This window comes from Mustela nivalis, assembly GCF_964662115.1.
Source record: "Mustela nivalis genome assembly, chromosome: 15".
Classification (NCBI taxonomy): Eukaryota; Metazoa; Chordata; class Mammalia; order Carnivora; family Mustelidae; genus Mustela; species Mustela nivalis.
Window position 1 is genome coordinate 34840483 of NC_139034.1, and position 25548 is coordinate 34866030.

The 25548-nt window shown below is 40.2% G+C and overlaps 2 long non-coding RNA genes across 2 annotated transcripts in view; one reads left to right on the top strand and one right to left on the bottom strand.

Moving 5' to 3' along the window:
- Nucleotides 1–6252, top strand: part of LOC309848694 — a 67199-nt gene extending 60947 nt beyond the window's left edge. The window contains exon 3 of the long non-coding RNA XR_014303217.1: nt 6203–6252. This is a non-coding gene — a long non-coding RNA (uncharacterized lncRNA). The remainder of the gene's footprint in view (nt 1–6202) is intronic.
- The window catches only part of LOC309848695, an 81620-nt gene that overhangs the window by 22428 nt on the left and 33644 nt on the right, over nt 1–25548 (bottom strand). The gene's annotated exons all lie outside the window — the stretch shown is intronic.

Here is a 25548-nt window from a genome sequence, read left to right on the forward strand (position 1 = left end):
GACATGTGTTGACCAGCTTGTCAGAATTTCCATTGGCATTGTCTGTGAGGGTGGGTGGTAATGCTACAATTTAGATGTAACTGATTTAAAAAAAAAAAAAAATTCTTTCAAGTGACTTCAACCCCTTGATTCATTTTCAACTTGGAAAAAATATCATATGCATGGTGGCCTATGAGAGCTGTACTTTGGCAAGCACCATTTATAATTCATTATCTTTTTTTGTCAAGGCAATTTTTAAAAAGCTATTTCTGTCATTTTTTAAATTGATATCTTTCTTCCTTGACTGCCATATGAGCTTTATGCCTTATTTTCAACATCTTTTGGGTATTTTTTTTCTATTGCTTTAAAGTGTAATGAACCATATATCAGATATTGCAAAATATGTTCTAGCCTTCAAAGCAAGTTAAGTCTGTCACCTGTTTCATAACAAGCAAGAAGCCATGAATATTCTGTTGTACTCTACACAGTAAGAAATAGTACTCTATATTAATATGGTTCCCAGGGTCTTTCAGAGTCAGTTTGGAATCCAGGACAAACAATGGTTTTGCTGTCAGGCTTAACACCACCAGGCGAACCTGTATGGTGGAGCTGTGCAGAGAAGGAGGCTCAGAAATATCCCTGAGTTTGGCAGGTTGAAAAGTGCCTCCCCTCTAAAAAATTATATCAGCTTGGAACCTGAGAATGTGAGCTTCTTTGAAAATAGGGTCTTTGTAGAAGTACTTAGTTCAGATCAGGTCATACTGGATTAGACTGGGCACTAAATCCACTGACTGATATCCTTATAAGAGGAAAGACAGGGACACAGAGACACAGGGAAGAAGCAGAGATTGGAGTGATGCAGCTACAAGCCAAGGATTGCCAGAAACTAGGAAGAGGTAAGGAAGGATCTTCTCTAGAGCCTTCGGAGGGAACATGACCCCCTTAATGGCTTGATTTTGAACTTCTTGCCTATAGAACCTTGAAAGAATCAGTTTCTGTTGTTTCAAGTCACCCAGGTTGGGGTAATCTATTACAACAATCCTAGGAATGAATATACTGAGGAGCTCCTGATTGATGTTACTTGAAGAGGCTTGGTCACAAGTGAAACTGTCCAAACACTCAAGACTCCTGGGTATCTGACTTTAAACTATAAACTAGAAGCTACACATGGCTATGGGTAAGAGGAATGAATGGGAACCTAGGGTAGTGATTAAAGCTGGGATAGTCTCACTTCAAGCAAAAGGGCAGCTGCTAAGACAGTGAGGAAGATCCAAGCTTGGTCTGACTGAGCCTTGGAATGCAGGATTCAAGCTGCAAAGGAAGGAACAGACTTCAGAAACATTCTGGGATGGGAGAACCTCAGTAACCTGTTCATCTTCTCAGCCGCACCAGCACATGTACACTTGGGACAATTGAGCCCAGTCTGATAACTTTGCAAATAGGTCAACTACAGTAAATGAAAGGGCTTTTACTATGAATTATGGGAAGGTGTTCATTGCTTTGGGAAATCCAAGCTCAGAACTGGAGCCCAGGCTCCACTCTGGTTTGAGGAGCACCATTTCACACTGGGAAGCCCATGGGCTTTGACATCAATGAGACATGTGTTAACATCCTGACCCCTTCATTTTCTGGCTGTAGTATTTTAACAAAATGCTGTGAGCTGTGATATCCCCATTTAAAATGTAAATAAAATGTATCTACCCTATAAAGTGGTTGTAAGGATAAACTGAGATAACATATGCAAAGCAAGTGGCATACAACAGGTGTTCATTAAATACTACTCCCTTCTGTTCCTGGAATTCAGGGAATTAAACAATAACTGTTCTCTTCCTCTCTTTCATACTTGTGTCCTTAAGAAACTAGAGAGGGCATGATTGCCAAAGAAAGGATGAGACTGTGTTTGGTCACTCAAGCTTGTATAAGGAAATTGGTATATTGTTTCCCTATTTGATGGTCAAGGATAAATTATTTTTAATAGTCATGCTGAAGAGTTATCTATAGGGGGTCTTCCAGAAGACATTGATTTAACTCAGAAGCAGACCTCAAAGTCTGCAGTGGTGAGGAGATAAACTCCTTTGGCTGCTTTGAGCTCCTCATCTAGAGCTGAAGTGCTAGTGAGGCAAGAAATTAAAAATGGCTACTCTTGTAAACAGCTTGGATTGGTCTAATATGATGATAGGACAAAGATAACCTATAGTAGGACAGAAAGGGTAGCAGTTGAAACTTCACTTTTCTTTAGTTCTGGAAAATCATAAATTCTTTTCAAAATAGTAACACTTCACATAGACTATTGTGGGCCCAAACCCTCAAGGCTTTTAGAAAATAATGCTTTTCAAATTTGGATTCAAACTAAGACCTAACACCTAGAGCATCTGCCTGGCTTAACCACACCAGGCTGCCCAGTGTCTCTTCTGTATGCGTCTCCTCCTTTCCCTCTCTTAATAACAGTGTAATTAGCCTAAAAACTTTGTCTCTGAATTTTTATGTGTGTGTGTGTTGTTTTTTCCAGAGGAAGAAGTTACATTCTGATCCCATAATAATTAAATCAGAAAGGAACAATGGAAGACATTTGGAAGAATTGGATGCGATGAATGGTTATCGAATCTGGAATTCAGCTTCCTGGAAAGGGAAAAGGAGGCAAAAGAGTAGGGAAGGAGAAGGAAGAGACAGGAAGAGGCGATGAGGGCAGGGAAAAAAGGAAAAAACTGCAATACTGAAGAGAGAGAATGTGGGAGGAACATTTTAGGGGATTGTTTGGCAAACACAGCTCACCTTTCCTATGCCTTCCCTTGTCTAAACTTGTTACCTCATTTCTTCCTATCTACCACAGAGGGAAATACTGTAAGCAAGGACCACTCAGAGCTTAAACTAGGCCCTGTAATTAGTTCATTATGTGCTTGCTAGAGGCTTTGCTTAGAAGAAATTATGTCCAGGACAATAGCTGACTAACATATAAAATACATACTAAGTATTAGTCACTGTCCTCACAACCACCCCTGAGGAGATGACTATTTTTATATTTGACTGAGAAAAATGAGGCTTAGAGAGATAAAGAAACTTGCTTTAAGGCCCTATAACTAGAAGAACCAGCATTCAAAACGAGGTCAGTGATTCAATACTCCATGCCTTTAACCACCAAGCCATGCTGCCACCACTAGAATGGAGAAAAGAGACTGGAATGTTCTCTCTGGGCACATTTCAGTAGCAGTGCATGGGCCTCAGTCCCTGGAAGCGGTGTGGTGAAGGGGTTTGCTTGAAGTAGCAACAATATTTTTTTGTTCCTCGTGTTTCCTTAGACAAGAGATTTCCACCCACTTTCTAGGAGGGAAAGGATGGGAAGAATATCCTTGCTTCTCTCTACCTCCTTCACTGATCTTCTCCTTAGAGGAAGAGGAACAAACTCTCTGATACAGAAGAGGAGAAAGAACCCAGTGTACTTGGCTCCACAATTTGATTTCTCCTTCCCCCAGCCTGTCTCCCACTCACTGGTTCCTCACTTACATGGTAAATTTTCCAGAGCAATCTCTGCCCTGGAGGGGAAGGCCCTGGGATGGTCCTGCTGAGTTGGGAACCAGGAGGGTAACGAGGGTAATTGTCCATGGACTAAAGCAAGCCCATTTAGCCGCACAGGTACAGCCATGCTTTGTAGTCATTTTTATCAGTATGAAAACTGTTGGTTTTATTTCCATCTCTATGTCTCTTCTGTCTCAGTTCCCAACTCTCAATTACCTCAATTCAAAGTGGGAATGTTAATACCCAGTACAGGACCAGCCTGACAGTTAAATGAGATAAAGTATTTAAGTCTTTTGAGACCCAGTAAGGGTTTAATATCGTCATCTTTCTCCTTCTCTTAGTCACCATCCACCTTTTATGACTTGTTTTTATTATAAATATATCTCTTCCATCTTGTAGTCTCTCATGGCAAAGATTCATTTCTATTCTTATAACATCTCTCAGGTTTGGGCAATAAAACTAAATTTGGGCAAAGAAGAAGTGTCACAGAGTTGCTATCTTCTGTAAGTTTGATCTACATGTCTTTAATCTCTGAGCGTATTTATCCCATTGGAAGCATCCGATGTAATTGTTTCAGCAACATGTAATTTTTAATCACATGACTAGATCATAATATTTAGGCTCTTGAAAGGAGCTGCAAAGTAGAAATTTGAACATGTAAAATAAGTCTTTTAGGCTTCAAAATTATTAATTTGTCTTCTTTTTACATACCATATTACTCAAAGACAGAGAGAAAGGGCTAAAATATCTTTAGATTTGAAGGAACTCAATATCACTTGAATTTTATTATTCAATTCTTTCACATTTTTCCTGATAAAAGAGCTAAAAATCTCAGCCTTCAAAGACCAGACAATGCTATTTTCCCAGTGGGTCCATCATTAAACGTCTCCTCATGTAGGAAGATACCAAAAACAAACAAGCAAACAACAGATGACAGATAAAAGCTGCACACTTGTTGCTGATGTGCAGCCTGATTCTCTTTCCCTTTGCAACTAAATGTAACAAACTGATGTGTGACATAGGAGTCAGTAAGTAGTCAGCCCCAGCAAGCAGATCTCGGCGGTTCTGCTTTTAGGCCCTGTGCTTGGGTCAGCCAGAAGCCACACATTACAGGGCCACTTGATCACAGAGTTTACAAAGGCTGTACCTCAGGATGTGAGCCAGTCTTGAGTGGAGCTTTATGGAGGCAAATACTCAGTAAGACAGATCCAAGAAGTGTTCTGCTTGATTGCTGGCTCAAAGCTAGAGCTTGGCAATCCTAACAAAGGTAGGAAATGATGGTGGTTCCAGCTGAGCATTACTTAGGGCATTTTGGTCCCCCCCCCCCCCCCGCCCTTTTTTTAATATATAGACAATGGCGAGTCTACATTTAGTATAAACTTGCTCAGCTTGGAATTCTCTACCTTTTCTTCACCTTTTGATTTCTTCCTACATTGATCCCAGATCGAGGAAAAGAGAAATAACAGAAAAACAACTTTAGTTCCTTGAATTCTGGAGTGCCTGAGCCAAGGATGAAGAGTCTAGCAGTTAGGAGAGAGACACACTATCTGGTTTCTTCTGTTTTCTCCAGTCCATCCTCAACCACACTCAGAAGTCCATCTTTCTGTCCAAAACTCAACACTACGCTTTAAGAAGAGTCACAAAGATATAGCTCTACCCTCTCTCCCACTTGAAGGTTAGGAAAAGTAGAATTGAACAGAAACAGGGAATGTTTATAAAGACCCAAATTCCACCCTATGTAGTCATACTTTCTGGTGTTAAAGGTCAATAACTCAATGTTTACCCACCCTTCCTAAAATGGCATAGGGACTATGTCTGCCATAACTTTTGAACTGCCACAAGGATTGAGGTTTTAAAATAAAGCAAAGATGCCACTCCAAATTTTTCTAGTAACAAGCTGTGGGTATCTCCAACCTATAATGTTTATAGTATGGCTTAGCATATTTCATTGTGAAGAAATTCCAACATCTATTTTCCATTAGTAATTAATGGAAAATGCTACGATACCATAGAAGGGTTACCCACTATCTATTAATCTATTAATGACTGCCTCTGAGATTGCTAATTGAACTGACTTGTCGGAACAGTAACGATATTAACCATTGCCTGCCTGGAACACAGCTTAGCTCACCAGGCTCAAACAAAAGACTGACAAGTCATAAGTAGGTATAAAGCTGGTGACATCATATTTCTGAGTCAAATATGTCCAACATTTCAATAGCATAACAGAAAAGACATATGCTTTCAACTGAGACAATGGCTAGCAGCACTCCGATAGCAACTTTGGCATTTGCCTTCATTGGGTTTAGCAAGAAAAGGACGGACCTCTAGGACTTCACAGTGGGGTGAGGGAGGAAAGTACACTAATTGAGAAAGACACGGTCTACTTCCTGGCTGGTCAAAGAGAGACAGTCCTTCTTAGGCAAGAAGGACATGGTTAGGCCTCAGATTAGAGGGAAAATAGGATCTGTGGCAAATTTCATGATAGGTACTTATGTCACATTTTTATGCAAAAATCAAGGCAATCAATGAAAAATAATCCAGTCGTATCACCTTGGTCATTTGCTAACAGTCCCGTTTGCTTCCCATCCCATTGGAATAGTGATGACAACTAGAGTTTAAAGACTTTACAGTTGTTCCACTAATCATCTACACTCATCATTTTGACATTAATCAGCTGTTTTGTTTTATTCTTCCCCATCCCCCACAGAAAGAAGAAGCTGCTAAATCTGTTCAGTGAGAAAATCTGTTAGCTGCTAAGAGGCTTGTTATGAAGATTCCAATATTATGGGATAAAAGGAACTGTTGCACAGTCTTGTCCTAGACATTCAAATACTTGAAGTCATACATCGTGATAGAGGATTATGCAAATGCCCCTGGTTTGCTTTGCAAAAGTAACCTGAGTCTTCCTGAGGAACTGACTTGTGTGGTTTTTGGAGGAACTAAATGGCAATAGTTTGGGAAGTTCTTGGGTGTTTGGAAGCCTCTTGGAAGGCTTCCAGAGATATTATCTAGCGCTACCCACACATATCCTGCCCTAGCCCCACTCCTGGATACTGACTGAGTGACGTCTTGCAAAGATAGAGATGATAGGTGACAATAACCTGCATTTCAGTTTGCGTAATTCCACTCTCCTTAGCAAACTTCCCTCAAAAGGTTGCAACCTTTAACAGGATACAACTTCTTTCCTGAGCTGAACTATTATGCTAGCTGTGGCCCCTTGTCTTTTTGCTCATTCCTTATTCCTCAGAGAACCTGGGGAATTTTAATAACAGGGACTACCAGCTATAAAAATTTTGACTCATGTGTCTAAAAGAAATGGAAATAGGCTTAATTCCTTGCTTCTTTCTAGTCTTCTCTGTAAAATGTCTTAATCTGGTTAAAGTGACATATTAAGACCTATGTTTCTCAAACCTTAGCATACTGCATGTATCAAAATCACCTAGAGGACTTATATAGACACAGATTGTGGGGCCCCATCCCTAGACTTTCTGATTCAGTAGGTCTGAGTTTGTTCTCAAGGATTTGCATTAATAAGTTTCTAGGTAAAGCTACATCACAATGACTCCTTCAATTCAGTTGGTCACTCTAGGTGGGGCTAAAAATATATCTAGCTTAAAGGGAAATTTTGTAGTTCTTAATACTTCTAAAAACTGTTTTTGAGAAAGCTGTATTAGGTAATTAAAGGGCTTTTAAAATCAGTAAGTTTAGAATACTCAATATATCTAGCTAGTATTCATAGTTCTAAAATATAAATGGTCTTAGAGTATCCTATAATAACAGTAACAAGCTCTTAGTCAGGTCCTAAAGCTCTGTGTGCCACTATGTTAGCACTTTGAATATATTACATCTAATTCCTACAACAGTACAGCTTCTTTGGAATTGTAGTCAATACAGATGGTAAACTAAGCTTGCAGTGGTTACACACAGCTGGTTACTCTGTAGCTGGGATTTGAGCCCAGCTCTCTCTCACTTCAAAACTTGGATGATTCTTTCCCTTAGGATGATCCAAGTAGGTATTTGTTTTTCCTAAGGTTTAACATTTGCCATCACTTAATAGGTATAGATGTTCAAGGCCAGTCTGATGGGGGCTGATTATTTGTGCACTCAATCTGAGATTATAGTGCATGCCACTATGCCACTATGTAAAAACTGATATCTCCTTCGGGGAGAAACGGTTTGTAGACAGGCTTTCCTTTTTTTTTTTTTTTAATTAAATTAATTTATTTATTTTCAGAAAAACAGTAATCATTATTTTTTTACCACACCCAGTGCTCCATGCAATCCGTGCCCTCTATAATACCCACCACCTGGTACAGGCTTTCCTTAACTAGGAAAAGCTAGTACAAGAAAAAAAATAAGCCAGTTAATGTTTTTTAAAATAGAAAAGTACATTATAGAAAGCAATTTCATGGGTGCCTGGGTGGCTCAGTGGGTTAAAGCCTCTGCCTTTGGCTCAGGTCATAATCCCAGGGTCCTGGGATTGAGGCCCGCATTGGGCTCTCTGCTCAGCTGGGAGCCTGCTTTCTCCTCTTTCTCTGCCTGCTTGTGATCTCTGTCTGTTAAATAAATAAATAAATATCTTAAAAAAAAAAAAAAAAAAGAAAGAAAGAAAGCAATTTCATTTTGATATTAGACTAGTTCACAAGTGAGGCACAACGTAATACAGAATAAAAGTTCAAGGCATACCCTTAAATATAACGTCACCTCTTTATCACATTTCAATGATTACCAATCATCACTTACTGCAAGAAGGCCAAGTCCTCTCTCCTTTCCTTTCCTGGGGCCCCTCTGATTCATCACATACATACATTTGCTAATCATGAACATGTCCCAGATCCTGATCCTGTCTTGGGACTTCCAGTAACTGGGGATGAAACTCTCTTTACTCTTTCCCCTCTGTGCTCCTACTAGAAAGCTATTGCAGGTTTCATTTTTCCCTTTATTTGCCATTTTTTCACTTTTTCTGAAAGAGATCTATTTACCCATCTCTCTCCCTCTCTTTCCTACTCTATGATCTGTCTTTTCAAGGCCAGATCATAGAAGAAGAACAAGACACCTGATCAAAATATGTTTCCTTCTCCCCTAAGCCTCTCACCCTGATAATTTCCTTCCAGTCAGGAAAATTATCTTGTCCACTCCCTAAACTCGTACAGTGAATTCTTTCCCCATCCTCCCCCACTCCATTTAACAACACCTTACAGTAAGTGCAGAATTCATTTTTTGATTACTCTGTCAATTTTGTGATTCCAAAAGGGCACTCTTCTTCTCTTTGTTACTTTAAATATATTTGGGTCCATCAGGAATGTTTCACAGGACTCACTTTTATTTTTTGCTTGTATAGGATATTCTCAGTTCCTAGCATCCTCTCACAATTATGTGCATATTATGGCCCACACCTGGTATGAAATACTTCTTACTCACCTTTTTTTCTTTCCTAATTTCCATTAAACAGAATGACTTACATGCTTATAACCATGAGAAAATAAAAGTTATAAGGGCAGAAACTCTCAAAGATTCCTAGCACCTGTTCTATTCCAGTTGGTGGCAGAGAACACTTGGGGCCCCTACTCCCACTAGGAGTGCTCACCTGAGGTGGGCTCAAAGAACACTGCTCAGAGTAGAAAATTCAAGACAGGATGAAAAAACAAACATCCCCGACCTTAGAGCAGAGTCTATGGGGTGTAATTCACAACTTACTACATCACATCAAGCCTATGGGTGCTTCCTTGGCTTTGAGCCTGGATTTGCACCTACTTCGATTGTTTGTCTTTGTCTTAAACATGGTCTGTATCTCTGGACTTGGACCAGTGAATCTTTGCCAAGGGTTCAAGATGCTAACTGGTTCCATATAACTTTTATTTACCAGAAATGTTGGGTAAAAGAGAAAAAGGAAACTATGCACATCATTGTACCCAAAATGAGGTAACATTGGTGAAATTTTCAAAGAATGAGAAAGTGGCTGGAAAAGATAATGGGTAGCAAGTAGGCAGCAGTACCAATGAGTTCAGCAAACATATAGCAAATTTCATAGTTCTAAGTTAAGCAAATAGCAATTGCGTTCTCTTCCTTTTATGCCAACATTTTTTTTAAGATTTTATTTATTTATTTGACAGATGGAGATCACAAGTAGGCAGAGAAGCAGACTCCCTGCTGAGCAGAGAGCTCAATGTGGGGCTCAATCCCAGGACCCTGAGATCATGACCTGAGCCAAAGGCAGAGGCTTTAACCCACTGAGCCACCCAGGCACCCCCAGGCCAGCATTTAAAAGTCAAATATCTTGAACAAGACACCAGACAGAGACAACATTTATTTTCTTTTGTTTTTCATAATCAAATGAGAGTATTAACAGAAAACAGATCAAGCATAAATGGCCAACATCATGAAAGGTTTTTACTTAATACGTGTCTCGGAAACAAAGTAAAAATGTCTTAACAAAATTTAGCATTTCAAATTAAGATAATTGTGAAACAGTTATACTAAAACCAACAACAAACAAGGTTTTGTTGTGTGTGTGTGTGCGTGTGTTTTTAATACAGAATGCCTTTCACTGCTCATAAGATCAGATTGCCCCTTTTTGGGAAAAGACAAGGGAATGACATTTTAAACTCTGAACTGAACCCAATAAAATCTGCTGGTGGTTTCTTCCTTCTTAGGGTGTAGACCAGCAGAGCCCCTGCCAGGCCTTGGGCCTTCCTCAGGCCATTTCCTGACCACAAGCACTGTGGCAGGGCATGGGGCTATTTCAACATCTTTGTTTCAGGGCCCCAAGGGCATAGGTCTCCATTTAAGTTTCTGGCGGGCCAGTTCCAAGGAATATGATGTTTTAGCCTATAACCCATCTCAACATTGTTCCAAAAAGTTTAACAGCAGACACAAGTTAGATGATTGGGTTTGCAGTCAGTTCAGGCTTTCTCTAATGTTTCTTTCTAAATGATAGGTCTTTTTGGAAAACAAGCAGTTGCTACTGAGAAATTGTTTATTTCTATCCCGTGAGCTGCATGAAAACACAGTGTTTCTATTAAGATACCAGTTTGGTGATGTTTGTTTAATCATTAACATATTCTGTTTTTCCCTGTTGAATAGCTGAAAGTTACCCAGAAACTCTCCCAGAAAAGGAGAGTTTGAACCAGAAACACACATTAAAGAATTAGAATAATCGATCATATAATTTTCCAAACTACACTGAGAAAGTTCTGGATTATTTAGCATTATTTAATATGGCCTACCCTAAAGTATGTATTTCACTATGTGGGAAGAAATGCTTTGCTAAGCAAATTAATAGTGTATATAATAAATTCCATAGTGCTTTTAACCCACTAAAAATAATAAGGTATAAGTATTTTTACTTTATTTTTTATGCTTTATTTATATAGAATTTGAATGGGTAAAGGAGAATATAACATTTTGTTTAAAAGTGAAGTTTGATTTGTTTTTGCATCGTGATTCATGCAATTTTCTTATGTTAGAACAAGAAGATGAAACAGTACGTTTAGAAAAACTCAAAAGACTTTCAGAAGTTTTTTTTTCAACTTTTTCCTTCTCAATCTAGCTTTTTTAGTTCTATAATTTTTAATTAATTTGTGTTATATTCAATCAACATTCACATAATTATATTACAACTGTAAGTAACTGGATTTTTTTTTTAAAAAGGCATCAAATATAATAGGACAAGGAATGATGTATTGTGACATACTACAGCCTTGAATTGGCAGTACTATATCAAATTACTTTTTTCTTCATATTAAAGACTTCCTTTTCACAGTTCAGCTGATATAATTGGGGGAGGGGGTAGGACAGTGAGCAAAAGGCAAAACAGAATTTCTCTTGGCTTAGGCAGCAAAGTCTTCATATTAAAGACCAAGGTGTGATGCAAGAGCTGGGTTAGATGGATCAGGAAGCTGGCAACAAGTGGAAGCCAAGTAAGTCAACAACCAGATACCAAGAAATTGTGTCTGGATGAAGTAATCCTAGCTGGTTTTCACCAAGGCAAAGGCTGGGACTTTCTTATGTCTGATCTAGCTAAGAAAAAACACAAGGAACAAATACTGGTTAAGCACAAGACAATTACATAATTTTTTTTGTCCAAATTGGCACACTTTGGAGAGTTAAAGATGCTATTAATAATATACCAGGACAAAAGGAATAAACCAAGCCTATTCTAGGCAAAATAGGGCTTACAGTCATCTAGCTAAAAGCCATCCAAGACTATGTAGTTTTCATATCACAAAAACTAAAAGCAGAGGGAAACTTCCATCAACATTTTCATTTTGCTGGTGGAGCAGCAAAGGGGTAGGGCTACAAAGAGGACTTCCTTGAAGCCCCACAGCAAGTTCCTGGCAGAATTAGGACAAGACCTAGAACTTCCTGCTTCCTGCTCAGTGTTTTCCTAACATACTACATATCTTAATAGTGTTTCACTCTCTTCAAAGTGTAGCCCCAAATTTCTCCAGGTTGTAACATTCAGGAATATAAACTAAGGTCATAGTATCAATAACAAATAATAGTTTCCTGGTTCTGCATCTACTTGTGATTTCAGAAATTCCGGTTTTACTTTAAATTCCCATTAAACAATTTCTAGGAGACTGCTGGGGCTGGTTCATGCTTGCTTATGAACAAAATCCTCCCTGCATTGTGTAGAATCCACTACTTCCCTCAACATCCACCTTCACATCAGAGTAGCACAATTTCCACAAGCTGGAGATAGAGACAGAGCTGGATTCTACTTCCTTGCAGTATTATGGCTTTGAACAGAGTCTTTAACATTTCTGGGACTACAATTTCTCTAGGCCTGAATTTTTGTAAAATGTGGACTTTATAGCCTTGCTTTCTGGCACTATCACTATAAGTGAAGTAATGTCCAATCAATTCTTATTATTTCTGGTAGTTCTGTTCTATAAAGCCACCTGTTAACATTTAAATAGCAAATATTAAGCCACTGCTCCTAAGGAAAAGAGTTAGGTTCCTGTGAGCCTCTGGTCACATTTTGGTCGACTAAACAAATCATAACCTTGTTTTATGTGTGTTTCTATTTAAAACACCTTATTTCATATATATTATTGATTCCTTAACATTGAACTCATGGCCAACAGCACCATAACTCATGCCTAAATGAAGCTTATCTAACATACCTACATTTCCCTAAGGCAGATCGCAGCTTTCTCATGCTGAGGAACACCAGACAGCACATAGGCATTACATTTGGGACCCATTGCAAACAGCAAAATCACCAACAAAAAGCACACAAGAATTGTGAAAACATGGTATTAGAATGACAGCCAAAGGACACTTCCTTACAGTATGATAGCTTTACCCTCTTTGACCTCAACTGGGAACACACATGCCTGCCATGGCATCAAATTTTTCCCTGTACTTCTCTATGAATGGCCCCAAAAACCTGTGATTTTGGAGTCACAAATAAATTTTGTGAGTAGGCAAACACGGAATCTGAAAATAATGCGGATCTACTATCTATAAAGAGCCTAGAAGAGCGCATGAAATGGAACCCACGATAAATGTTCACTATTATTTTTGCGTGATCATTGCTAAGAAGAACTTGCCAAGGCCTAATGCAGGGGAGCCACCTCCACAACTGTTGAATACCCCAGTGCTACCTACTACTGAAGTCAATCAAAGGAGATGGTTTTTCACTAATATAAACACTAAGCTGGTTTAGCCCTGATACTCGGGCTTTGTATCGGAGATGGGAAAAGTGTAAAATTTTCCCAAAAGGCTCCAATGTCCACCAGGTAATGAATGGACTCTAGAGCGCCTACTTTCCAGGTTCTCTATGGTCAAACACTAACTGGGACATCCTTTTCCCCCTCCTAGGTGCCGCCTCTCTTCATTTGACCCTCACAAGGCATTTATAGGTTATATTTGCAAAGGCCTGGCACACCAGAATGAATTCACGACCCAACATCAAACAAAGGCCACACACACTTGAACACTTTCCAGTTTCTCTTACAAACGGTACTCAGATTTTCTACTCCCTTCCTTGTATTTATTTTTGTTTTGTTTTATTTCTCAAGTTCCTCTCTTAGACCTCTCTGTGGCCTTGCATATTCTCCTATTCTTAGAGCATGTTCTTGAAATGGCTTGAACTCCTCCTTTGGCTGCCCTCAGGGTTTTCTCTTTCCCTATCCTCTTTGACTCCTTGATTTCTGGCTTATTCATTGTCTCAAATTCCAAATACTCCCTCTTCCAGCAAATCCTCTTCCTGCAGCTCTGTCTATAATTGAACTTGTTGTTCTCCTCTGGCTGTCTTAACTTCCGAGAATGGCTTCCTCCTTGTGCCCTCTCCTCCCCTGTGGCCTCGAGGACAGGGTTGTTTTCTCGAGGGCAGCCCCAGACTGTCGCCTTCCCTCAGTGGGGGGTGTCTTCTCCCTACAATCTCCTTCCTGTGCTTTGTGTGGAGCCCTTGCGATATTCCTCATTTCCTGCTTCCCCTTCCTCTCTTATCTCTGTCTGAAATCCATCACCCTTAATGCATGTGATATGTAGGTTTGGATTTTGCAAAAATCGGATTGTCTTAAAATAGGTCGTGCCGAGCACTCTGTGTACATCCCTTATAGAACAGCTCATTATCGCATGGATTTGGACACATTGCAGGTCACATCCCACCCTCTAAATAGCAACTAAATTGCACGCCAATGCAACTAAAATGCACGCCAATCAGTTGTGATTTTCAACTAAGTGTGTGCCTTAGATTTGTCTCTTAGTACCAGTATCAGAAAGAGTTAATAGTTACTTACAGTTCCAGAGTTTTAAATATTACGCCCAAATATTAATTTGCTCTATGATTTTTGCTTCTTCCATTTCTACTACCCTGTCCCACTTACCCAGCTCCCAATTAGTCTACTGAAACTACTCTCACTAGCCTGCCAAGGACTTCCAAAAATATCAGTCTTGTGACTTTGCCCATTCTCCTTGTCCCACTCTCCTTGCCTTCCCAGCACTATCCAACACTGCTCATTCTTTTCTTCAACAAAGAGCCGCTGAGTAGTTCTTTATACAAAGCGCTGTAATAGACACTTTGGACAGTTTAATAAAACAAAGATTCCTGCCCTTGTGAAGGTTATGTTTTATTAGACTATGGGGCAGACATCAAAAATGTAAAGAACAAATTATTATTATGTAGACAAATTAGTAAGTAAATTACTTGCTATATTAAATAGTCCTAAAGAAAAAAAAAAGGACGGCAGAGCAAGGTAAGATAGTCAGGAAGGTGCAGGTATCGGGAAGCTTCAGCATTTAAAGAGTGGTCAAGCAGAGATCACTGAGAAGGTGACAATTTAGCAGATTTGAAGGACATGAGAGAGAAAGCCATATGGCCATCTATGGGAGTGTGTTTCAGGCAGAAGGAAGAGCCAGCCCAGTGGCCCTAGGGTGAGGGTTGTCTGAGTGTTCAAGGACTGGCAAGGAAGCTAGCACATGTGAAATTGCTGAGGGGAGGATCCTAGGGGAGGAAGCCAGAGAGCTAATAGACCTCTGCCATCTTGGGTTTGCAAGCCCTGTTACCACATTCCTCCTCTGGTCTCCGTAACTGTGCTCTGCTGGTTCTTTCTTCAATTTCTTCCTGTGCTTCTTCCAGGGCCTTTGTCTTCAGCTGATCCCCTCAGAGTTGGGTTTTCCAGATGCTTCTTTTTCATCCTCCTCTGCTCCCTCACCATCTCTTCCTTTTTGATCTCATCTACTTCCTTTGCTTCTGTCATATGGCTAATTCTCAAACTTTTCTCCAAGTGACACCTACTTCCAAGGTATTGTTTCTAATTTGGTGTCTTACCAACATCTCACACCCAATATGTAAGAAGTCAGCTTTATCCCAAGCTAGTAATTCCGGTTTTTTTTCTATTTCCATAAAGGAAAACTATTTCTTTGGCCATTTTCATTTAAAATATTATAGCTACTATCATCTTTCTTATCTAATCAGTTTCTAAGTGCTCTTAAATCTATCTTTAAGCAAGGAAACTTCTCGTGGATATCATATGTGCAAGAGAACCATAATCTTAACTATAGTCACTTTTAGGCTTTTATAATATTGTCAAATGTGCCTATGAAAAATCTGATTACCAATGTTTGCATAATGAGTTTAACAAATTAGGAATTAATTTTAAATTTTAAATGATTAGAGTCATTTGAAAGTTTATAATAAAGGGAAATTCCAAGCTGTCAACTAGACAAGGTAGCAGTGGGTTTGTAAAAACCAACAGAATAATAGGATCTGGGTTGAAGTTCCTACTTTTAGTGCCAAAAAACTTACATCCTGCCATTTTCTGGGTCTTCCCTCATGTTCATTTAGCATCACTTAGGCTGCTTTGCAGCGCCTGCCTGGCACTATAATTCAACAGTTTATCACAGATCCACCAAGAAAAGAATTCAAGGAATGAGTGAAATCCCTGGAAGTAACCTATTCACCTTCCAGTCTCTTCAAAGATTACATGACTCACAAGCTTGTAAGTCCCCACCACTCAGTTTTTAAAGAAGAACCCCATCATTCATCCCCATTCCCACCTGGAGCCATAGGGTACATGCTGCCTTATTTGCATTTTTCCAGGCATTGTCACTTTCTGTGATACTTCTACAATAACAAGATGAGGGGGTTATTCCCTGCCCTGCCTGCTGCCCCATTCTCTCTCTGATTCCTTTCCTCCCTTCTTCTTTCCTTCTGAGAAGCCCTTTACCTGCCTTTAGTCAGATGGAGAAAGATAGTTGAATCACTGCTGTTCCATACAATAAGAGAGTGCCATTTCTCCTTCTTAGGGTGCACCCTTCCTGGGGCACATAATATGGTCCCTATTCCTTTTTGCATAACTGTCCACTCTTCTTTCTTTGGGGAGGGGGTGGGAACAGCCTCCAGGGAGGGGCTATGCTTGCTACACATGGCTCAAGCTCTGGCTCTGTAATGTTAACAAAGACTCACATATGGCATTGAAGCAAGGAGGCGTCAGCAATAGGCTCTTCATGGGGGGCTGGTAAAGGTGGATGGGCAAGAGTGGCCCCAGACCCTACCAGGCAAGCAATGGCCTCACTTGCAGAGACAGGTCACTCAGCAGATATGCTTGAGGGATTCCTTTAGGTCTTACATTCTGGCTCAGGAGCTGGAAGAGTCTGATGACAGATGTCCTGGGTAAAAGTGATAGGAGAGAACAAGGTTCACAAAGAAATAAAGACAAGGGTTTTGTTCCCTTCCTATGGAGCTCCCAGTCACCATACAAAGGACCTCTGGACCTCAAAAAGGCTTTACCCAGTTCACTAGTCTGTCTGACCTCAGCCTAATGGTGAGACCAGGAACGAGTGGAGTTATTGACACTGCTAATGAATCCTAAAGTCCGCAGACATACCACACTCCTTGCACCTCTGCGTGAAGAGTCCAGTTTATTTAGACTGGGTCTGTAAGTTGGAAACTCAGTAAAATTTTGTTAGGGGCTTTCATTCTAAATTCTAAATTTCATTCTAAATTTCCAATAGCTGTGCCTGCTTTGTGTCCATTCCTTATGTGTCCTTCCCACACCTATGCCTGAGGCCTGTGACGCTGCCGTAAAGCTGCCCTGACTTCTGAGCTCCGTGAATTCTCCTGAAGCCTCATGGTCTAAACACTGAATCTCATCACCCATCATTCTACTCAGCTTCTACTCCAGTGGATTTCTCAGTGTAGTGTCCCTTTCCTGTGCTGTCCCACTTGGAACTGGTAAATGGGTTCAGAACAGCCATTGCTGGCCTGCAATCCCTGTGGAAATCTGGCTCACATAATTTTCCCCAGGCTCTATTCTCTGCTTTCATGGGTAGGAGGTACCTAAGACACCAACAGCTAGGCAGAGAGTGTAGACAAATAATATGTTTCCTCAATATAATGGAATTTGATGATTGGCTGTGGGGTGGGAAAATATCTGGGGGGAGGAGAAACTTGCACATAAAACAGAAACGTAAAAGGTAAACATCTGATAGTGGCAAACACCTTGAGAATGCTTGGCTTAAACATTCTTCGCTGGCCTAACAGATAGTGATACTGATGGAAATTAGGAAAAGCACATCAAGCAATCTGATTAGCCAATACCAATAAACAAATTTAATCAAAAAATATTCAACGGCAATGAACAACAAATGTATGTTTTATTATAGACTTTTTATTAAGAATTATCTGGTTGATTTCACCAGCATATGCATAAAGTCATTATAAATATGACATATGCTGGAATATACATTTGGTTCTTCTGTTTAATTCTCTGCTGAGGAGTGTCCAGGGTTATTACTTAGCTTGCGTCATTCATCATTGACTAGTTAGCCTTTAACTGCTCCCATCTTATGAAGGGGGAGAATTATGGGAAGAGTACAAAGGGAGAAGTTTCTGGAAATGATATAAAGCTAACATAACTTCCTGAACCATCCTCTTATTCTTTGATGACCCAGATTGGAGAGTCAAGTGCACAGATGTGCTTAGGAAGCCAACAGTGCCAAGTGGCCCCGGAGTCTTGGAGGTGGAAGTTTGGGTGCACCCATCTCCCACAGAGCTGAGTCTGAGCTCATTGCCCAGATGGTTGCAATAAAACTCTTCTTTCACATAAAAATAAAAACATTTTAAAAGATCCGTCCCATGTACAGTATTATCTGAGGTAAGCATAGGAAATCAAATCTGAGTCATTCATTTAAATCCAAAGCACTATTTTTAGTTGACAGTGTCAGCTGTTACTTAACACTCTGTCCTGATCTCTGGGCCTCTTGGCCAGACTTCCAATCATTTACTGATCATTAATGGAGTAGATGAGACATAACTTGTTAACAAGTTTCGGTTTGAGGCCGTGAATTGGTAGCAAATTGGTCTTGTCCCAAATGATCAAAGTTTAGTAGCTAAGGAGCTGTGAGCAAACATGGCTCTCATCCCCATATTTTTCATCTCTGCTCTTCTAGAACTAGGCAGAATTTTATCAAAGAGCTTTTTTGTTTGATGCCACTATGTAAGTGTAATTTGGAAAAGGCAGCATTTTGAAAACCAAGACATTTTTAAAAAGGGCTTTTGTTAAAAAGTATAAAGCTGGATTTCCCCTAGTGATGTGTTTGTATTCATGGATTACCCAGGCTTTCTGTGGCTCAAGTTTCTTACAAATTCCCAGAAATTTGGCAAGACCTTCTGAGAGGAAGCCTCTGGAAAGGTCTATTTGTAGCATCTCATTTGTCTTCAGGCTATTCAGCAAGATCCCAGAACTTGGGGACCAGGGAATGATCAGGAAGGGGTCAGGATTCAGGACCTCCTGGGTTGCTAGGCAGGAGGTAGGTCTTTCCACCTCTCCCTGAGGTTAGGGTTATTGTTCTGGGCTAGCTGCTCCTTATGCATCTACCATCCCAGTTTATTTATTTCATGGACAAAGCCTTCCTCATGTTGCTTCTCGTGTTTCTAGATCCCAGAATGTGCCTGCTGACTGCCAGGAAGTGTTTTTCACCCCAGGCTGACCAGTCAGGGCAGTAACCACAATCTGGGAACCAGAGAAATCCAATGGCAAGTCTGAAGCAATTTAATTTAATCTTAATACATTTTCACAGTAAGTGGAAAATGTGGATGTCAGTTCTCCATTACTGAGTAAATTCAAAATATGAGAAAAAACAATCAAAACTCCAGTTTTCATTGGGGAGGGTATGTGCTGTGGTGAGTGCTGTGAAATATGTAAACCTGGAGATTCACATACATGTATCCCTGGGGCCAATAATACATTATATGTTTATAAAAAAACAAAAAAGTATAAAAAAAACTCAATTTTTTTACCCAAATGCACCACATGACTATTCAGTTTTTTTCATATTATTGTGTTATTCAAATGCATTTCACCAAATGCAGATGCTTATGGTCTCTCAGTGCCTCATTATCATCAAACATTTGAGAAGCCAGGAAAACATTTTGGCAATATGTATCAAAAGCCATAAAAACATGCGTATCCTTGTACAAGAGATTCCATTTCTTGGAATTTTTTGAAATTTATCCTCAGAAAATAAGTAGCTACTGTACACACAAATTTAGATAACTAAATTAGATAACTGAGCAAGCAGCTGGAGACAAACCAAATGTCCAACAAGAGATTTAGGATAAGTAATGGCTAATCCATGCTACAGAACACTTTATAGCCTCTCAAAGCTTTATCTTTGAAGAACAGCAATGGCATGGGAAATATTTCCTATCACCAAAAGAAGGGGTATGGAGGGAGAGACAAAGACAGAGGGCTGACAGAGGGCTGGGGGTAGAGGTGAGACCTTCGATAGGTGGGATGGTAAGGCAGGGCTGAGTTGTGGGTTACTGCTTGGAATGTTGAGGTGAGAACGTACAGACTCCTCTGAGAGTTTGCCTATGTGCCCACTTGCTCAGTTGGTTGATATTGGTAAGCTACTCTAGACAATTTTGCCATTCTGAGAAGTGGGTGGGTGAAATTATGAACAGATGGAGACCACATGCCCTCTGCTTAGATCAGGGAAAATACTCTCTACTTACCAGTTGCTATACATGACATTATTATTATTATTATTATTATTATTATTTTAGAGAGAAAGAGAGAGAGAGAATGGGAATGGAGAGGAGGCTGGCAGAGGGAGAGAGAGAATCTTAAGCAGGTTCCATACCCAGCTCAGAGCCTGACGTGGGGCTTGATCTCATGACCCTGAGATCATGACCTGAGCTGAAATCAAGATTTCAACACAATTTCACAATAGCCAAACTATGGAAAGATCCCACATGTCCATTGACAGTTAAATGCATAAAGAAGATGTGGTGTATATATACAATGAAATACTATTCAGCCATCGAAAAAATGAATTCTTGCCATTTCCAATGATGTGGATGGAACTAGAGGGTATTATGCTAAACGAAGTAAGTCAATCAGAGAAAGACAATTATCACATGTTCTCATTTGTATGTGGAATCTAAGAAACAAAACAGAGGATCATAGGGAAAGGGAGGGAAAAATAAAACAAGACGAAATCAGAGAGGGAGAAAAACCATAACAGACTCATAATCATGGGAAAAAAACTGAGGTTTGCTGGAGGCGAGGGGGATAAGGGGATGGGATAGCAAGGTAATGCACATTAAGGAGCCCATGTGATGTGATGAGCACTGGTGTTATACAAGACTGATGCATCACTGAACTCTCTCTCTGAAGCTAATACACGCTATATGTTAATTAATTGAATTTAAATTTTAAAAAAAGAGACCAATACAACTGACTAGGCCACCCAGGCACCCCTGCCCCACGTGACATTTTTAACATGCTTGGTCACAATCTTCTTTAATTAAAAAAATAATAATAATACAAATAAAGATTCCCTCACCTCTAAATTTTCTTTTAACAACACATGGTCTCTTCTTCCCTTCTCAGAAACACTTCTTAAAGGAATAGAATCAAGATGTCTGCTGCCTCATTATCTATTCACTTCTCAGCCCACTGAAATCAGGCCTTGAATTCCACCACATCATTGAGACTTCTGTGGCAAAGATCACCACATGGTTTATAACTGCCCCATCTAATAGACTCCTTCCTGTTCTTGTCTTCTTGGATCCAATATAGCATTTAACCATCCCTTACTGAAATTTTCTCTGAAACTCTTCAAATGCACCATTCTCACCAATTTTCCTCCTTTCACTCTTTCCATCACCTTTTTGTCTCTTTTCCTGACACCTTCTACTAGGCCTGGCGATTCCCACTGACCTTAAAACGGTCTTCTTATCTTTCAATACTCAGCTCCAAGTTTGATGCCACTTTGTTCCCCCACTCAAATTAGTTGCCTGCCTCCTCAAAGGTGGATTTACATGGAAGTTAATAAAACTTAAGCAACAGGGCACTTTGTTTGCCAAGGCCCTGGGCCTCGGGTGTTCATGAGGACACCTGTCCTTGTAAATTTGCTGATGTAATCTATCTTAATTATAGTAAGTTAACTGTCTCTTGTCAGTCTGACTGCCCCCACCCTACTTACTTTGCATGTTCAGTAGTTTGGAACATCTGAAGGGATTTGGGGGATCCGGGTCAGAGAGTTGAGTTAGAGAGAGACATTGATTTGAATTTCGTCAGATGTATTTATACGGTTCATAAACACTTACATGTAGAGTCAAGTGATGCTAGCTGCCCTGGTGAAGGAATGGTTTCCGGGAATACTCTTACTGCCCACAGGGCTGACTCACCCTGCCCCATGGCACTCAGAAGCAAAGAGGCCAGAGGCTGGATCACAGTAAGAACAGCTTGCCACACCAGGCACTGGGACGATGAGAGCAGGTGAAACAAGGTTTGAGATGTACCAAATTTTCTCCCAATTTTTAAATATATAAAATTATAAGTGAGTGATTCCATCTTCAATTGCACCTAGTCAAAATTATCAGTAACAATTATCAGTAACGTTCAATGAACTATGCCAGAAGAGCTGAATTACATTTCTGTCTATGAAAAATGGTTATAAAAGTTATTGTCATATGAAGAGGCAATCAAAGAGTATATGGCCAAAACATATAAGGGAAAATGTACTAGAAATTTGTTATGTAGTTAGTGAATAAAAATACTATGTTGGTTCTGCCCACCCCTCCCTGGATTATAAGATACTTGAGGTATTTGTCAGGTTTTTAAAATTTGGAATTTGTTGGAATTTGCTTTTTCACTCTGAATAAAATTTCTCTTTGATGCTTAAATTTCTATTTGTGACATAATCTATTTTTTTCCAAAAGAAAACCGCAAATTGCATTGACTTCTACCAGCCTCCCCTGCAGACATGCTCAGGTCTTCATCTTGTAGTTCCATTACTTAAGCCAGGTCTAAATGCCTCAGGCAGGCTCGGGAAATGCTTGTTGAAAAATGTATCAACCAAAAATGATGGTACCCTCTAGATTTACTTTATCTTACTAAATCCAAAGAGTGAGAACTAAGGGAATTAGGAGATCCTAGAAAACCAATCCTAATTCAGATGGTGTACCTTTGTGGCTCCTCTGCTCACACAGCACTTCTAAATGCTGTATGTCATTCAAACTCTACAATGTCCCCCTAACAAGTGGGAGAGATAAGAAAAATGCAAGGATTCCTCTAATTATTATAGGTGATTCAGGGCCGAGAATGCAGCAACATGAAGAGGAAATGAAAGAATAATGAACAATATCTGCCTAGGACCCCCGAACCACTGAGATCCCAAATTCCCTTTTCTGCAGAGACTACCCAGCTGTTACAGGTGTAGTCAGGGCTTAAATCTCAACTGCAAACATCAACTCTTTTACATTGTTACTTTACTTTCTCTTAGAGGCCTTGCTATTTCAGGTGATGAACTCTACCTGGAGGCTTAAATATAGGTATGCAGCTGGTTTCTGACTCTGCAAAGCACACTCCCAAGCCTGGCTTTCTCCTGTTTCAACCTCCCTTTTGCTCCCATTCTAGAGATACTCTTTTCTATGGGACTCCAGAAAGACTCTCCTTTATGTGAGTCTAGTGTTAACCCCCTCTCTGTATTACTAGTACCAATTTCCTCCATCTTCCAGGTTTTATGATCAGAACACTATCACCTCACCTCATCCTTGACCTCTACCCTGGTTCAAGTTCTTTCTCTAATGACTGGTTTTTCCCTCTCCAGATTTTTCTAACCATGACATACAGTCCTTTTCTTTTATCCTCCGTAGGTGTTCATCTAGCATCTTCATCATTGGACCCTTTACCTCAGCAGCCCCCTTTCTATAGACATTACAAGCAAATTTCCTGGAAAGAATTCATATTTGCCTGATAATATAACACCTGTGATGTAATCCAACAGCCCCCCACCTGTGATTCTGTCAGTCAATTTCTTAATAAGTATAAATCTGTCATCCCCAATTCCATGTCTACAGGTTACTCATCAGTCTACATTTCCTTGCTATGAAAGAAACAGAGGGCACCAACTCAGGATTCATAAATAGTTAGGCCTGGACAAGGTAGTTCAAGAAGGCAATAAAAGTATATGGAAGAAAACCAGGATAAACCAAAGAAGAAAAAGGACATGGAGAGAATAGCCACAAAGAAGACATAACTTTCACCCAATGTTCTAGATAAAATGAAAAAGAAAATTTTGAAAACAAAGTAAGGAGTGGTCTCCTAGAGAAAACTGAAAAAAAAAAAAGTTTAAAACCTTAAAGCATAGGACAGATAACTTGAAGCAAGAGATGAAACAAACAAAAAAAAATGTAGAAATTTATGTCTTAACGAGAAGAGAAATGTCCCCTTCTATCTGAGAAGATTGACCAACAGGAAGATGCAACTTCTGGGTCTTATGTGTCCATATTAACATAGTGAAGAAGAAAACCCAGTGACCATGCCAATAGGTATCATAGGCATATTATAGGGACGGCTTGCAAAACAGTAATGAAATAAATCTGATATTTAAAATACTAATAACAGGTTAAAACAAATACATTAGCACAATAAATGTAGGAGTTTAAAAGCAGATACAACAAATTCGTTTATATAAGAAATCTTTGGAGATATAGTTAAAGTATATTTGAGTTTGAAGATACAGGGACAATATGTTTCAAAGGTAGTAAGAATATGTGCTTCTTGTTTTTGGATAAATTTGGTATAACTCCAAGAACTAGTTACTCATAATTATAGGCTTTTCTGACTTATTAATCAAAAACCAATTAACAATAGTCTTTTTTAAAGATTTTATTTATTTATTTATTTGACAGAGAGAGAGCACGAGTAGGCAGAGCTGAAACCAGAGGGAGAGGGAGAAGCAGGTTCCCCACTGAGCAGGGAACCCGATGTGGGTGGGGCTTGATCCCAGAACCCTGGGATCATGACCTGAGCAGAAGGTAGACACTTAACTGAGTGAGTCACCCACGTGCCCCAATTAACAATAGTCTTAACCTAGATTTCTTTCCAGTTCCCTTGACAAACTGACTGTGGGTGTTTCTTGAAAGGGAGCTATAATGAAGTTGTGTTCTACCTTTTCAAAGAGTCTGACATTCTACCACTATCACACAAGGGAGCAAACAGGTTTTTTTGTTTTTTTTTTTTTTGTAGGAATGTTGGTATAAATTTGTTCTCAAAAATAGAACATCGCGGGGGAGGAGTCAAGATGGCGGAGAAGTAGCAAGCTGAGACTGCTTCAGCTAGCCGGAGATCAGCTAGGTAGCTTATCTAAAGATTGCAAACACCTGAAAATCCATCGGCAGATCGAAGAGAAGAAGAACAGCAATTCTGGAAACAGAAAAACAACCACTTTCTGAAAGGTAGGACCGGCGGAGAAGTGAATCCAAAGCGATGGGAAGATAGACCCCGGGGGGAGGGGCCGGCTCCCGGCAAGCAGCGGAGCAACCGCGCACAAAATCAGGACTTTTAAAAGTCTGTTCCGCTGAGGGACATCGCTCCAGAGGCTAAACCGGGGCGAAGCCCACGCGGGGTCAGCGTGGCCTCAGGTCCCGCAGGGTCACAGAAGGATCGGGGGTGTCTGAGTGTCGCAGAGCTTGCGGGTATTGGAACGGGAACGCCGGCTGCAGAGACAGAGCCGACAGTAAGCTCGCAGCTCGGGGTGACCTTGAACTGGCCGCAGGCTCGGTGAGCTCGGAGCGCGGCCGGAGGTCAGGCAGACGGGAGTGACTGGGCGCTGTTCTCTGAGGGCGCCCTGAGGAGTGTGGCCCTGGGCTCTCGGCTCCTCCGGGCCGGAGACCAGGAGGCCGCCATTTGTGTTCCCGTCCTCCGGAACTCTACGGAAAGCGCTCAGGGAACAAAAGCTCCTGAAAGCAAACCCGAGAAGATTACTCACCCCGGCCCCGGGTAAGCGCGGTGTAATTCCGCCTGGGGCAAAGACACTTGAGAATCACTACAACAGGCCCCTCCCCCAGAAGATCAACAAGAAATCCAGAGAGACCAAGTTCACCTACCAAGGAGTGCGGTTTCAATACCAAGGAGAGCAGCAGAATTCCAGAGGAGGAGAAAGCCAACCACGGAACTCATGGCTTTTTTCCTGTGATTTTTTTTAGTCTTGCAGTTAATTTAATTTTTTCTTTTTCATTTTTTTTTTCTTCTCGCCTTCGGGTAAATTTTTTTTTTTTTTAACTGTTACCTTTTTCTTTTTTAA